Source organism: Gopherus evgoodei, chromosome 1 (assembly GCF_007399415.2).
Source record: "Gopherus evgoodei ecotype Sinaloan lineage chromosome 1, rGopEvg1_v1.p, whole genome shotgun sequence".
NCBI classification, from domain to species: Eukaryota; Metazoa; Chordata; order Testudines; family Testudinidae; genus Gopherus; species Gopherus evgoodei.
In genome coordinates, this window is record NC_044322.1 from 300877371 (window position 1) to 300891659 (window position 14289).

Sequence of the window (14289 nt, forward strand, 5' to 3'; positions counted from 1 at the left end):
TTATACCCATAGACTGGTGGTGGGGCATTAGTGGAAATTCCAGTAGACTCCATTGGATCTTCAGTTGGTGCAGAATCAGTGGACTAGCAGTCCCATTGTATTGATCCAAAATCTAGCTACCAATTGTAACTGGTAGAGCCTGATTAAAAAATTTAAATGGGAATTTCCACAACAGCATTACCGGATCTTTGTATCTAATGGTGTGTACTGTAGGAACTTCAAATTCCAAGAATACTAACTCATTTCTTGGGACCAATCTGGGAACCAACTTGCTTAGTGTACCACTTTTGCCAGATTCTAGATCACACAAACTGAATTATACAAACACTGCAGCTATAAAATACGCTGATGATGGGTGAATACCAATAGGTCTGGAGGTTTTATTTAGAACTTCATCAAGGTATCCAAAAGTTAGTGTACTTCTGAATTTCAACCCATTTTTTAAAAACTGCCTTATAGTTGATTGTCATATTTTAGCTATTTAGTTAGGTCTCTAGTAGCCTTTAGACATGTTTTTAGAGGAATGCAACATTTATTATTATTACTATTATTATTATTATTGTTAACTGATTAATGTAGTTAAGAGTCCTCAACATTTTTCTTTTAAGGTTTGTTCGTACTTACAGAAGAATTGTGTCTGATATATTCTCTACTGGGCAGGGCGGGGGAGGGGAGGAGTGGGAAATAACCTCAGTTGCAGCAGAGAAGCATGTAGTAAGTCGTTTCTGTTGCTAACTACTATGATTGGGTGATTCAGTCACCACTGATCAACGACATAAATCTTAGTTATACAATTCAGGGTCAGCATTTTGTTTAAGATGATGTATAATAGCACAAATTTAGTATTACTATACTATTGCTAGTTATTTCCTTCTTTACAACAGCCCTGAAAAAATCAATGGTATGCGCGCACCACCACAGCTCTTGGTCCCTAACCACGAGTGAAGAACCAAGTTACATTTCCTAGACAAATTTTATCATGTCAAATGCTAATGGGTTTCTCTGTTCCTGTGTAACACCTAAGGAATAACCAGCGGCACTTTCCAGATGATAAAGAGATTACAGAGATAAACCACAGGCTTGGTAAATTACTCACTTGATAATATTTGCAGTGTAACCCTTTACATATGAGGAAAACCATTTGTGAATGAGAAACCACAGTGTGCTGTGTCAGTGGAAAAGTCAGTTTGTTTTTCTCCCTGCATGAGAGGAAAGATTGTTTTACGTAAAATTCTCTATAATCAATTATAGTAGATGTGAATTCCAAACCAGCGGATGAACAAAACGATGACTGGAGAAGAGCAGCCTACGTGAATTTTAAATTAAGAAATACCTTAGTGCACATACAAAGTTTATCCCCCGCATTTACAAAGCCACCTTTGTTCTACCTCCTACCTCAAGTGGAACTCTAACATGGCGGATGATCGGGGACATAATACGGGTTCTCAATTGCATGTTATTTTTTCTACATTACTGACCCATCTGTAGTACCATTTCCAATATATTTTCTGCTCCTGTACATTTAAACTACTGACTAACCATAATACTTTAATAATATATTGGAAGGACAGAACAGGTCGTGCTGGTGCAGCAGTGGCACTATATGTGAAAGAAAGCACAGAATCAAATGAAGTAAAAATCATAATTGAATCAAATTGTACCATAGAATCTGTAAGGATAGAAATTCCATGCTTTAATAATAAGAATATAGCTGTAGGGATATATTACCAACCATCTGACCAGGATGGTGATAGTGACTGTGAAATGCTCAGGGAGATTAGAGCAGCTATTAAAATAAAAAACTCAATAATAATAATGAGGGATTTCAATTATCCCCATATTGATTGGGTACATGTAACCTCAGGATGGGATGCAGAAAAAAAGTTTCTTGACACCTTAAATGACTGCTTCTTGGAGTAGCTGGTCCTGGAACCCACCGGAGGAGAGGCAATTCTTGATTTCATCCTAAATGGAGTACAGACTCTGGTCCAAGAGGTGAATATAGCTGGACCGCTTGGTAATAATGACCATCAAATAATTAAATTTAATATATCTGTGGCAGAAAACCACCACAGTGGCCTAACATTGTAGCATTTAATTTCAGAAAGGGGAACTACACAAAAATGAGGAGGCTAGTTAAACAGAAATTAAAAGGTACAGCGCCAAAAGTGAAATCTCTACAAGCTGCGTGGAAACTTTTTAAAGACACCATAGTAGAGGCTCATCTTAAATGTATACCCCAAATTAAAAAACATAGTAAGAGAACCAAAAAAGAACCACCGTGGCTAAACAACAATGTAAAAGAAGCAGTGAGAAACAAAAAGGCATCCTTTAAAAAGTGGAAGTTAAATCCTAGTGAGGAAAATAGAAAGGAGCATAAACTCTGGCAAAGAAAGTGTAAAAATATAATTAGGAAGGCCAAAAAAAGAATTTGAGGAACAGTTAGCCAAAGACTCAAAAAATAGTAGCAATTTTTTTTTAAAGTACATCAGAAGCAGGAACAACCAGTGGGGTCACTGGACAATCAAGGTGCTAAAGGAGCACTCACGAACGATAAGGCCATTGTGGAGAAACTAAATAAATTCTTTGCATCGGTCTTCATGGCTGAGGATGTGAGGGAGATTAACAGACCTGAGCCAATATTTTTAGGTGACAGATCTGAAGAACTGTACCAGATTGAGGTATCATTAAAGGAAGTTTTGGAACAAATTGATGGATTAAACAGCAATAAGTCACCAGGACCAGATGGTATTTACCCAAGAGTTCTGAAGGAACTCAAATGTGAAATTGCAGAACTATTAACTGTAGTCTATAACCTATCATTTAAATCAGCTTCTGTACCAGATAACTGGAGGATAGCTAATGTGAGGCCAATTTTTAAAAAGGGCTCCAGAGGTGATCTCGACAATTACAGTCCTGTAAGCCTTACTTCAGTACCAGGCAAACTGGTTGAAACTATAATAAAGAACAACATTTTCAGACATATAGATGAACATAATTTGTTGAGGAAGAGTCAACATGGTTTTTGTAAAGGGAAATCAAGCCTCACCAATCTACTAGAATTCTTTGAGGGGGTCAACAAGCATGTGGACCAAGGGGATCCAGCGGATATAGTGTACTTAGATTTTCAGAAAGCCTTTGACAAGGTCCCCCACCAAAGGCTCTTACACAAAATAAGCTCCCACAGGATAAGAGGGAAGGGGCTATCATGGATTGGTAACTGGTTAAAAGATAGGAAACAAAGGGTAGGCATAAATGGTCAGCTTTCAGAATGGAGAGAGGTAAATAGTGGTGTTCCTGAAGGGTCTGTTCTGGGACCAGTCCTATTCAACATATTCATAAATGATCTGGAAAAAGGGGCAACCAGTGAAATGGTAAAATTTGCAGATGATACTAAATAACTAGAGATAGTTCAGTCCCAGGCAGACTGTGAAGAGCTACAAAAGGATCTCTCAAAACTGGGTGACTGGGCAACAAAATGGCAGATGAAATTTAATGTTGATAAATGCAAAGTAATGCACGTTGGAAAGCATAATTCTAACTATACATATAAAATGATGGGGTCTAAATTAACTGTTACCATCACTCAAGAAAGATATCTTGGAGTCATTGTGGATAGTTGTCTGAAAATATCCACTCAATGTGCAGCGGCAGTCAAAAAAGTGTACAGAATGCTGGAAATAATTAAGAAAGGGATAGATAATAGGACAGAAAATATCATGTTGCCTCTATACAAATCCATGCTACGGCCACATCTGGAATACTGTGTTCAGATGTGGTCGCCCCATCTCAAAAAAGATATATTGGAATCGGAAAAGATTCAGAAAAGGGCAACAAAAATGATTAGGGGTATGGAACGGCTTCCGTATGAGGAGAGATTAATAAAACTGGGACTTTTCAGCTTGGAAATGAGATGGCTAAGGGTAAATATGATTGAGTCCTATAAAATCATGATTGGTGTAGAGAAAGTATATAAGAAAGTGTTGTTTAGGGGCCACCAAATGAAATTAATAGGCAGCAAGTTTAAACCAAATAAAAGGAAGTATTTCTTCACACAACGCACAGTCAACCTGTAAAAATCCTTGCCAGAGGATGTTGTGAAGGCCAAGCCCATAACAGGATTCAAAAAAGAACTAGATAAATTCATGGAAGATAGGTCCATCAATGGCTATTAGCCAGGATGGGCAGGGATGGTGACCCTAGTCTTTGTTTGCCAAAAGCTGGGAATAAGAGACAGGGGATGGATGACTTGATGATTATCTGTTCTGTTCATTCCCTCTGGGGCACCTGGCAGTGGCCACTGTTGGAAGATAGGATACTAGTCTGACCCAGTAGGGCCATTCTTATGTTAATAATGGGGAATTGTCAACAAGTGGGGGCCTGAAGAGGCTGGTTCCCAGTTGTACACTATTCATTATTATCATCAGTGATCTGGAAGAAAATAAAAAAATTCTTGCTGATAAAGTTTTCAGCTGACTGGTGGGGTGGTAAATAATGAGGAGGAAGGTTGCTAACTCAGAGTGATCTGAGTTGCTTGGTAAACTGGGCACAATCAAATAATATGTATTTTAATACAGCCAAATGCAAGATCAGATATCAAGGAGTAAAAAGTAACATCTTGGCCTCATTGAAGTGAATGGCAATTTTGCCATTGTATTCATTGGGGCTAGGATTTCACCCAAAAATGTAGGAAACACTTATGAATGGGGGACTGCATTGTGGAAAGAGTGACTCTGGGAAGGTCTTAGGGAATCACTATTGAAAGCCAGTATGATACTGTGGTAAAAAAAGCATGAATCCTGATGAACATGATTCCTGTGTGCATAAATGGAGGAAGTAGCTGATATGAGCTCAGTATATGGCACCAATGAATTCACCAGTAGTAGACTGGCCAGTCCTGGTGTTCACATTTTTAAAAAACTATTAAAAAATTGGAGAGGGTTTGGAGATGAGCTATAAGTGTAATTGAGGGGAGTCTGGAAAACATGCCTTGCAACGAGACAGTAAAGCAGAGGTGGGCAAACTACGGTCCATGGGACCGTCCTGTCTGGCCCCTGAGGTCCCGGTCGGCGAGGCTAGCCCCCAGCCCCTCCCCCGCTGTCCCTCTTCCCCTACAGAGCCACGCCGCTGTGCGGGCAGTGCTCTGGGCGGTGGAGCTGCACGCTCCTGCCAAGCAGAGCGGCAGTATGTCTGGCTCTGGCCAGCATGGCAGCCAGACATACTGCTTTGCATGCTCTGCTCGGCATGGTAAGTGGGCTGGGGCTGGGGTTGGGGGGTTGTATACGGGGTGGGGGCCCTGGGGTACAGTCAGTGGACAGGGAGCAGGGGGTGGTTGAATGGGGCAGAGGTTCTGGAGGGGGATGGTCAGGGAACAGGGGGGGTTGGATAGGCGTGGGGTTCCAGGGGGCCTGTTGAGGGTGGGGCTGTGTATGGGATCAGAGCAGTAAGGGGACTGGGAGTGGGAGGGGGTGGGATAGGGTCCCAGGGGGCGGTTAGGGGTGGGGGGGTTCCAGGAGATGGCAGTTAGGGGACAAGGAGAAGTGGGGGGGTTGGATGGGTCAGGAGTTCTGAGGGGGGCAGTCAGGGGGCGGGAAGTGGGAGGGGGCAGATGGGGGTGGGGGCCAGGCTGTCTGGGGACAGCCTACATGTGGATCTACAGCCTTCCCTATCCAGCCCTCCATCCAGTTTTGCAACCCCAATGTGGCCCTCAGGTCAAAAAGTTTGCCAACCTCTGCACTAAAGGAACTCAATCTATTTAACCCTCTCAGAGAGGGTTAAGAAGAGGCAATTTAATCATGTTTTATAATTACCTGCACATGGAGAAGATGCTATAGGGTTCTTCACTCAAGCAGAAGAAAGCACAGGATCCAATGGTGCAAAGGTCAACTGGAAATAAAATGTAAATTTTTAAGTGAGAGTAATTAACCATTAGAAAAGCTCAACAGGTAAAGTCGTAAATTCACTATCACTTGGAGTCTGTAATTTAAGACCAGATCTTTCTATATGTTTTAGGCTGACAACAAGTGCTGGAATTACTGGGGGAAATTCTATGGCCTGTGTTACACAGGACATCAGAGTAGATAATCATAATGATCCCTTTTGGCCTCCAAAACTATGAATCCACTTTCAGTGTGATAAAGCTCCAGTATGTCTTTACAGACATATAGCAGTTCACTTCTTTCTAAAGTATGTATTTTAATAATAAGGACCTCAGCATGGTGCTCAGTTTGAATAGCTGGATTGAGCAAGAACCATAACCCACCCATGTCCACAGACTAGCTAGGGAGTCACTTTCTACCCATAGACGAAGTAATCTTGGGCATCCCTAACCCAGAGCAACCATGTGGAACATAGCAGGAGGGCCACCAAACCCATGCAGCGCTGGATCCTGTGAATCCACCCCTTTCCCTATCCTGTTCCCATCACATCCTTGTATACGCAATACATGCAGGGGATGAGGCTGTCTGTACAGCTCAGCTTTCCTTAGGTGTAATTCAAGTCATTATGCTACAATTATTATTTATAGAACATTTTATTTATGTGAAGCACTGCAGTATATGTGATCACCTTGGCTAAGGTTGCAGAACAGTTCCATTCTAAGATTCTGCTTTCTGTTGTTCAGAACTTTTCAAATGGTGAAACATTGGAGGCTTGAATCTGCCAAATGGCGAACATTTCTGAAGTATCCGGGCAAAACTGATTTGCCATTTTTCATTGTGAGAAAGTGAAAAAAATCCACACTTTTCTCCAATTTTAAAAATGTTTTGTGTCCTTTTCTGAGCAACTATACAGCCAAAATGGCTGGGTTTTGACAGCTGAAATTTGTTGTGGAAATACGGGGCCTTCGGAGTTTTGACAAAAACTAATTTTGATTTGACCGAGTTATGAACCTTTAACAATCTGAATGTACGTAATTTGATTTGTACATGTTTTTGTTAGGGTTTTAAACCTAAGAAGGGCTGTACTGTATATTGATTCTGGATAACATAGCCATGTACTGTATTGAAGGTGCATAGAAACTGAGGCAAGAACCCTGCAGACCCCTTGTATATATTTATGTAAAAAGTGGTAGAGACCAAGCAGTAGCCTGCAAATGTTTAATGTACATGTTTTTCATAGATATCACCCAGGATTTGATGCATTTTACCAAACCATTAAATAAATACAATCGCACTCACAAAAATCTAATGAAACATCAGCTGCCATTATTAGATGACTAACCATATCACAGTCAGCACTTTTACATTCCCAGCAATACCCGAAAGATCCCATTGCTTAAGCAGATTTCCTGACAAGTTACCAGCGTTACCCTCAGCATAGTCAGTAACCTGTGATGTAGAATCTATCCATGAGAGGAGAAAAAAAATAGGATGTGGCCTGATAGTATGCGCTTCTAGTCTGGTTATATTTAGGAAGGTCAGCACTATTGAAAACGGTGGCCCTGATCCTGCAAATACTTAACTTTGCACTTGTGAACAGCTGCACTGAAGTCCATAACTACTCACATGCATACAGTTAAGCCGATGTGTAAGTGTTTGCACAATTGGCACCTGCATAAGGAAAGCTATCCAATTCCAAACAAATGTTTAATTAATACAGATGTTTTTAAACATTAAAAAAAATTGCCACTTGCAAGCAGTGCTGTTTATGTTTTGATTATGTTAAATTCTGGTAATTAATTATTGACGTTGTTCTTCTCCACATTTGTTTTGCCCACCCATTGTTTTCTCATCTTATGAATAGGTAAATAAGCTCTTTGGGGTGGAGACCCGATGCCATGCTCAAAGAAGCAGAAACAAATTATTTTCGCTAAATTCTTTGGCTTTCTAAATGTTATTTCATGTTCATTTGCTCGTTAATTTTTTTTTTTTGAGTTTTAGGGATTTTCAGAATACTAAATCAGTATAGTCTCAAGCACCCCCCCCAGGCATCTCAACTTCAGTAGTTAAGATCTCTGAAAAGACAAGAAGTGTAACTTATAAAATGTATTCACAGGCTGCCCACAGTAGCTTTTCAATAGGCAGTCTTATTTCCTGTCACATCAAGAGGAAACACATCATGGCTGCCAAGTGTCACTTTAGTTTATTGCACGGCATCTAGAAACTAAAGTTGTTGCACATTTCTGGTTTGCATTTAAAATTCAAACCTGAACTGGAAATTCTTGGCAGTCAAATTTTCATTAACAAGCCCAGTTTAAGGTAAACTGGCATCTGTGGCTGGATTGATATACAACAGAATTTCTCACCCACTCATAATGATCCAGAGGCAGGACAGAGGAGGTAAGTCTGAATTTGCATACCTGCTTTGCCATGGGTACTCCTATTTCTATGATTAAAGAAAAATGGTTTGCTTAGTCACCACAGTGATGAATGGCAATAAAAGAGCAGAGACGGTGAGGGGAAACCCCACCGAAAACAATATAATGGATCATTTTAAAGGAAGGGATTGCATCACACTGCAAGTAGGAAACCAGGAAACTCCCTTATACATTTCTAAATGGCTATGACAAGGAAAGTCCATTCAGGTATTTCACAAATATCTCCTAAGCTGTCCTTAATATTTCTAATTAAATTACAAACAGACATACACACATTCACATGTGGACATTCACATTATTAAGTTATTATTCAGGGCCACTAATGGTGCTTTTTGAAACAAGTAAAAATACAAGAATCCTAGTGTGCAATCCAACTTATAGGAGTACAATTCAACATGCATTGCTATGTATTATATTTATTGGTAATTTCTTACAAAGTAAACACACAAATGAATGATTAATGACACACAAATCTGTACAGTTAGGGCATTTTTAACTGTGAAAGCTGAATTGTGCAAATTCACCCAGAGAATGGGATGGAGACTTTTTTAATTTAAAGAATGGAAATAAATAAAATCCAATGTGACAAAAAGCAATGAATCATCAAACCATTAACACATGAAGAGAGTTCAATAGACTTGTCATGTTAAGAAAATGAGTGGGGCAGGCTCAATGAGGGGGTAGAAAAGCCTAAAAGATCAGCAGATGATTTTTTTTTAAACCAAAATTCTATTTGACGTAAAATTTTATGAAAAGTGCTACACTGACAGTACCGGAAACAAAGGTTGTCTGTTCAAAGTTCAACTCTTGACTAAATTTCTAACAGAGAATGGACTACGATGATGGTTTTTACGATGTGGACACCTGTCCGCTAGGAAGTTGACTGTATTCTCTAACTTGTTTCACATGGATCCTAAAATAAGTATCAGATGATAATGATTTTCTGTAACCAGACAGGAAGCTATATGAAAAAGGATCTGTAGTTCATTACCAAGACCTTGAGAAACTCTAGTGTATTCTTTTGTCATATCCCTTTAAAAATAATAGAGTATATGAAGTGAGGATATCACACAATCTGGAGGTGGAAGTTCAGGGGGTATTTTCTTGGGAAATGGATAAGATCTTGTGAAAAGGAAAGTGAATATTAGACACCAGAGATATCTGTGGAGGTAGCAGACAGCTGCTTCCATTAGTGGAAAGCTAATACAAACTCATCTTTGCTTTGGATAAGGGAAAGTAGCCCTGAACTTCTGGATGGACCTGGGCAATCTGAGACTCATGGTACTATAACAGGGCCTGATCCTGCAACTGGATCTGCACAGGCAAACCTTTGCCCCTTCATGAATTCCCCATTGACTTCAGCACAGCTCTATGCTGGCACAGAATCTGTTTATTCAGATCTCCTTAAGGGATTTGGCTTTTACAAAGCTAGAAAGAGAAAGCAAATTTAAACCAAACGTGTATTCATACAGACCTGCATATGTGACACAGGCACACATCTATACACATGCACACACATACAACAAATAATGAATGATGACTGACCAATACGATATTGACCTGGGGAGGGGGAAGAATCTGTGGTTGTGAATATAATGTCTGAGGCCAAAGGATTTGGATTTCATTGGCCCAGTCCTGCTCTGATTTACATGACTCATAAGCCTTTGGACTTCAACAGAATTGAATGGAATTCAGTGAAATTGTCTGAAATGGGTGAAAAAAATGGCAGAAGCTGGCCAACGGGTGTTTATGAACATTGTTGCACTGATTTTAAATTGTACAGTGTATTGATTTGAAGGACATTTCTACACTTCAGAGAGGGCTTTATACAACCTCTAAATATATCTCATAACCTGGGATAAAGCAAGGGACAGAAGTTAGTCAATTATCTTATTCAATTGAAACAATGGAAAGTCTGATAGGTAAAGAGCATTAACAAAGTACTTGTGGAATGACATCCACACAGCAAGATATTGTAGATACTTGTAATCAAACAACCAAATTAATTTACTTATTCTTAGACTAAACAAAATTATCCCTTTCCCTGGAGTGGCAGGGAGAATAGAGATGAGAGGAGGAGTTCTGCATTTCCAAATTTGAGCAATAGTATTTTTTATTCCAAAAATCAAGTGACTGAGAAAATCTTTGCAGTTGTTCAAACATGGACATGGGGAACATGAATATGTAACCAGCAATAACATTACTGCTACTTGTGAGCTACCTGGGCCCCTATTAACATAAAAAGTAGAGCTGGTTTTGTGAATTTTCATGTTTTACATCAGAAAGTTTAAATTTATTAGCCAGCCCTAATAAAAACTATAGTCTTAACATGGTTATTGTCTCTGAGCCACAAGGAGTGCCAAAGGAGAATTAGGGCAGAATGAATGAGGGATCCTTAAGTTTCACTGACTTGGTAGGGCATAGGAGCTATTGTGAATGCAAAAACAGAATGCTAAGATGAGTCAAGGATAAAGCTGTTATTGCAGGTTATTGGTTTTGCGGAGGGCCATCCTGACTTTGGCAGAAGAGCATGAAAAACCAAACAAGAAGTTCCTTGTGTTATAAACTTCATGGAGAAGTGCACAGCTGCTATAGATACTTTTGGAGACCATGCAGTGCTTAGTGACTCTCACAGACTCATTCAGACTCTGAGACAAGAACCAGTCGCAAGGCTGAGACTCTAGTCAGGCTAGGTTACAGGTGCAATAGTTACATGTTTATTTTCTAAATCATTTCCGGCTGTTAATTAAATAAATGTCTTTCTAAAACCTACGTCAGTCTTCATGGAAATACCATAGTCCTTGTCCCAGTCAGAACAGTGTTAATTTGGGAAGGACTATCAGCTCATGGAAGATACTTTTTAGGGGATAACTAGTTTTCATAAGAAGTCATTCCTCTGTAGAGTACTATGCAGCCAAATAAAAAAAACGCCGCTAAAATAAACTCAAAACTCGTAACTGATTAAAGCTAGCTTTAAATTTTAAAATTAAAAAATAAATTTACATCTGGGTACAGTAATGACTCTTTCAGCATAATAGCAATGGGACCTTGCATGTTTTACTCGGTATTCAATAAAAGTACAGAATAAAATGTATATTTGCTCATATCACCTTATCATAACTAGGAAGACTTGCTTTTGCTAAACCAGATGAAAGCAGGAATGCCTCTATATTATTTTTAAAACCAGATTATCTAAACTAAATTAATAGGAAAACGGTTACACAATATTTTTAACTTGCTTGATAGCAAAAGCGACCGTATCAGTGCTTTCATAAAGTGCCAGCTGTTAGTCATCAATGTTTCAAGTGTTGCCAACATCAAGCATTTGTGAGTTAGGCCCCCCAAAATAAAGAGGTTGTCTTAAAATCATCAGATTTTAAATAATAATAAATGTGTGGTTCTTTTTATTTGCCTTCTGATTATTAGCTTTTAGGGTTCACATTTTCAAGCTTTTCTCTGCAACCACAAAGGCTAGAAAGTTACTTCTATGTTTAATGAAAGCTGGGATTCTCATGTGATCACAGATTCCAGTGGCTGAGGATTTAAGAAAAACACCAAATATTGTGAGACTTACAATAAAATTGTGAAAACGGGCAGCACTGCAACACCATATTCTGGTGCAGGAGAGGTGGAACTTTCAAGATTCAGATGTCTGGAGAGTAGCAGTTGGAGTTGAGAGGCTATTTGTGGAAAAATCCACTTAGGGTATGTCTACATGGGAATAAAAAAACACATGACTGGCCCAGTCAGCTGACTTGGGTTTGAGGGCTCAGACTCTGTGGCTGAAAACTTGCCATGTAGACATTCAGGCTTGGACTGGAGCCTGAGTTCTGGGACCCTGCAAGGGTGGAGGGTCCCAGATCTTGGACTCCAGCTTGAACCCAAACATCTACACAATGATTTTTACCTCTGCCTAAGCCCCAGGAGCCCTAGTCACCTGACCCAGACCAGTCATGGACAAGCTACAGGGCTTTTATCCCTTGGTAGCCGACCCTCAGACTCTGGTTTCAGGACTTTCATTCTCAGTATATTCACGAAACACTGACTGTACTTGGGGTTAGCTGTTATGACTACTCTTGTGCAGTTTTTCCACTGACATCCCTTTCATCTGAAAATTACATAGGAGTTGGAAGTTCCTTCCTTTTTCTGCATAGTAGGTTTTTCACACCCAGGGTTAAGAACATGAGAATGGCCATACTGGGTAAGACTAATGATCTATCTAGCCTAGTATCTGGTTTTCCAATAAGGTTGATGCCAGATGCTTCATAGTGAATGAACACAACAGGGCAATTTATCGAGTGATCCACGCACTGTTGTCCAGTCCCAGCTTCTGGTAGTCAGAGGTTTAGGGACACCAAGAGCATGGGATTACATCCCTGACCATCTGGGCTAATAGCCATTGATAGATTTATACTTCAGGAATTTACCTAATTATTTTTTTAACCCAGTTATACTTTTGGCCTTTACAGCATCCCCTGGCAACAAGTTATACAGGCTGACTGTGTGTTGTGTGAAGCAGTCCTTCCTTATGTTAGTTTTAGACCTGCTGCCTATTAATTTCATTGGGTGACCCTGATTCATGTGTTATGTGAAGTGGTAAAGAACACTTCCTTATTCACTTTCTGGGATGATGAGAACCCAGCTCTTCATAATGGGCAGGGCCTGCTCTAGTTTTTTTGCCGCCCTAGGCAAAAAAAAATTCTCCCCCCGCCACACTCCCTTTTTTTTTGTCTTTTACACATTTGCAATGTTTTGTTTTGGATTGTTTAAAATAAAAAAAATGAACACAGAATTTGTAGTTAGTGAAATAAAACAATTTCCTACTAGTGCACTCATTTACTCACCGGGCTGGTCAAGGCGTGAGCTGGGCTGTGTCTGCCTGGCCAGAGTTTGATTGCCTCTGTGCCAGAGGTCTTGGCATAGACAGGATGTCAGCCCCAACCCCAGGGCTCTTGTGGTTCATGCGGGTCAGACCAAGTCACGCTGCTGGTGGGCTACCCAGCCTGGTTGTTGCTGCAGAGTAGCCAGAGGGACCTGGAGCTGTGTGGGAGACACTGAACAGCTCTACCTCCTGTCTCTCCTTCCCCGCAAAGCACGCTGGGGGCTTGGAGCTGCCCTCCGGAGCTGTGTGTCGCAGCCCCATGCCGGCAGGAGCAAGCAGCAGGCGTAGGGAGGGGACTGCCTGGTCCCTCCAGCCAGAGCACAATCCCCTCTGCTCCTCTGGTGCCAATCCCAGTCTGAAATGGCTGTAGCTGCCCTGCCCACGGACCCACATCTTGCTATGCAGCACAGGGAGGGGAGGAGGCTCTGAGAGCAGGGCTGCGGCCCGGCTCCCACACTGGCCTAGGGTTCCTGTGGCTGGAGGGGCAGTGGACCCCTGGGACCCTGGCTTGGGGCAGTCTCAGCAACACACCAGAGTCCTGGGCTGTCACCCCGTGGCATGGCCGGGGACAGAGCCAGCTGGGCAGGGGGCACTGTCTGTAGCACTAACGTGGAGCGAGCTGGGGCAGCTGTGGGGTCCGGCTGCCGGGGCCTAGAGCAGAGCAGCCGGTGGCTGGTGATCACAGGGCAGCGTGCCTGGGTCTCCTGCTCCCTGGGACCCCCGCGAGCCAGCTGTGAGCTCGGCCTGCGCAGCGGCATGAGTTCGGCTTAGCCCAGGCTGCCACCCCCAATCTCCTGGCAGGAGGCGGTGCAGGGAGGAGGAGGTGGAGGCGGGACAAGCCGAGGAGGAGCCTGCAGCCAGCACTGGAGGAGAGGCCCGCTCGGCCGCCATGTTCTGCCACCATTCCCTACGCTCTGCGACTGGGGCAGGGCCATACTACTGGCTCCTGCCTAAGGGAGGCTGGTCGCTACCCATGGGAGTGCGGCAGGGACACACTCCCCACTGAGCCGATTCCCCCCATCCCGCCACACAGCCCCGGCAGCACCCGGTTAGAGAACAAAGAGGGGTCAGGATCCAGCCCAGGACACTG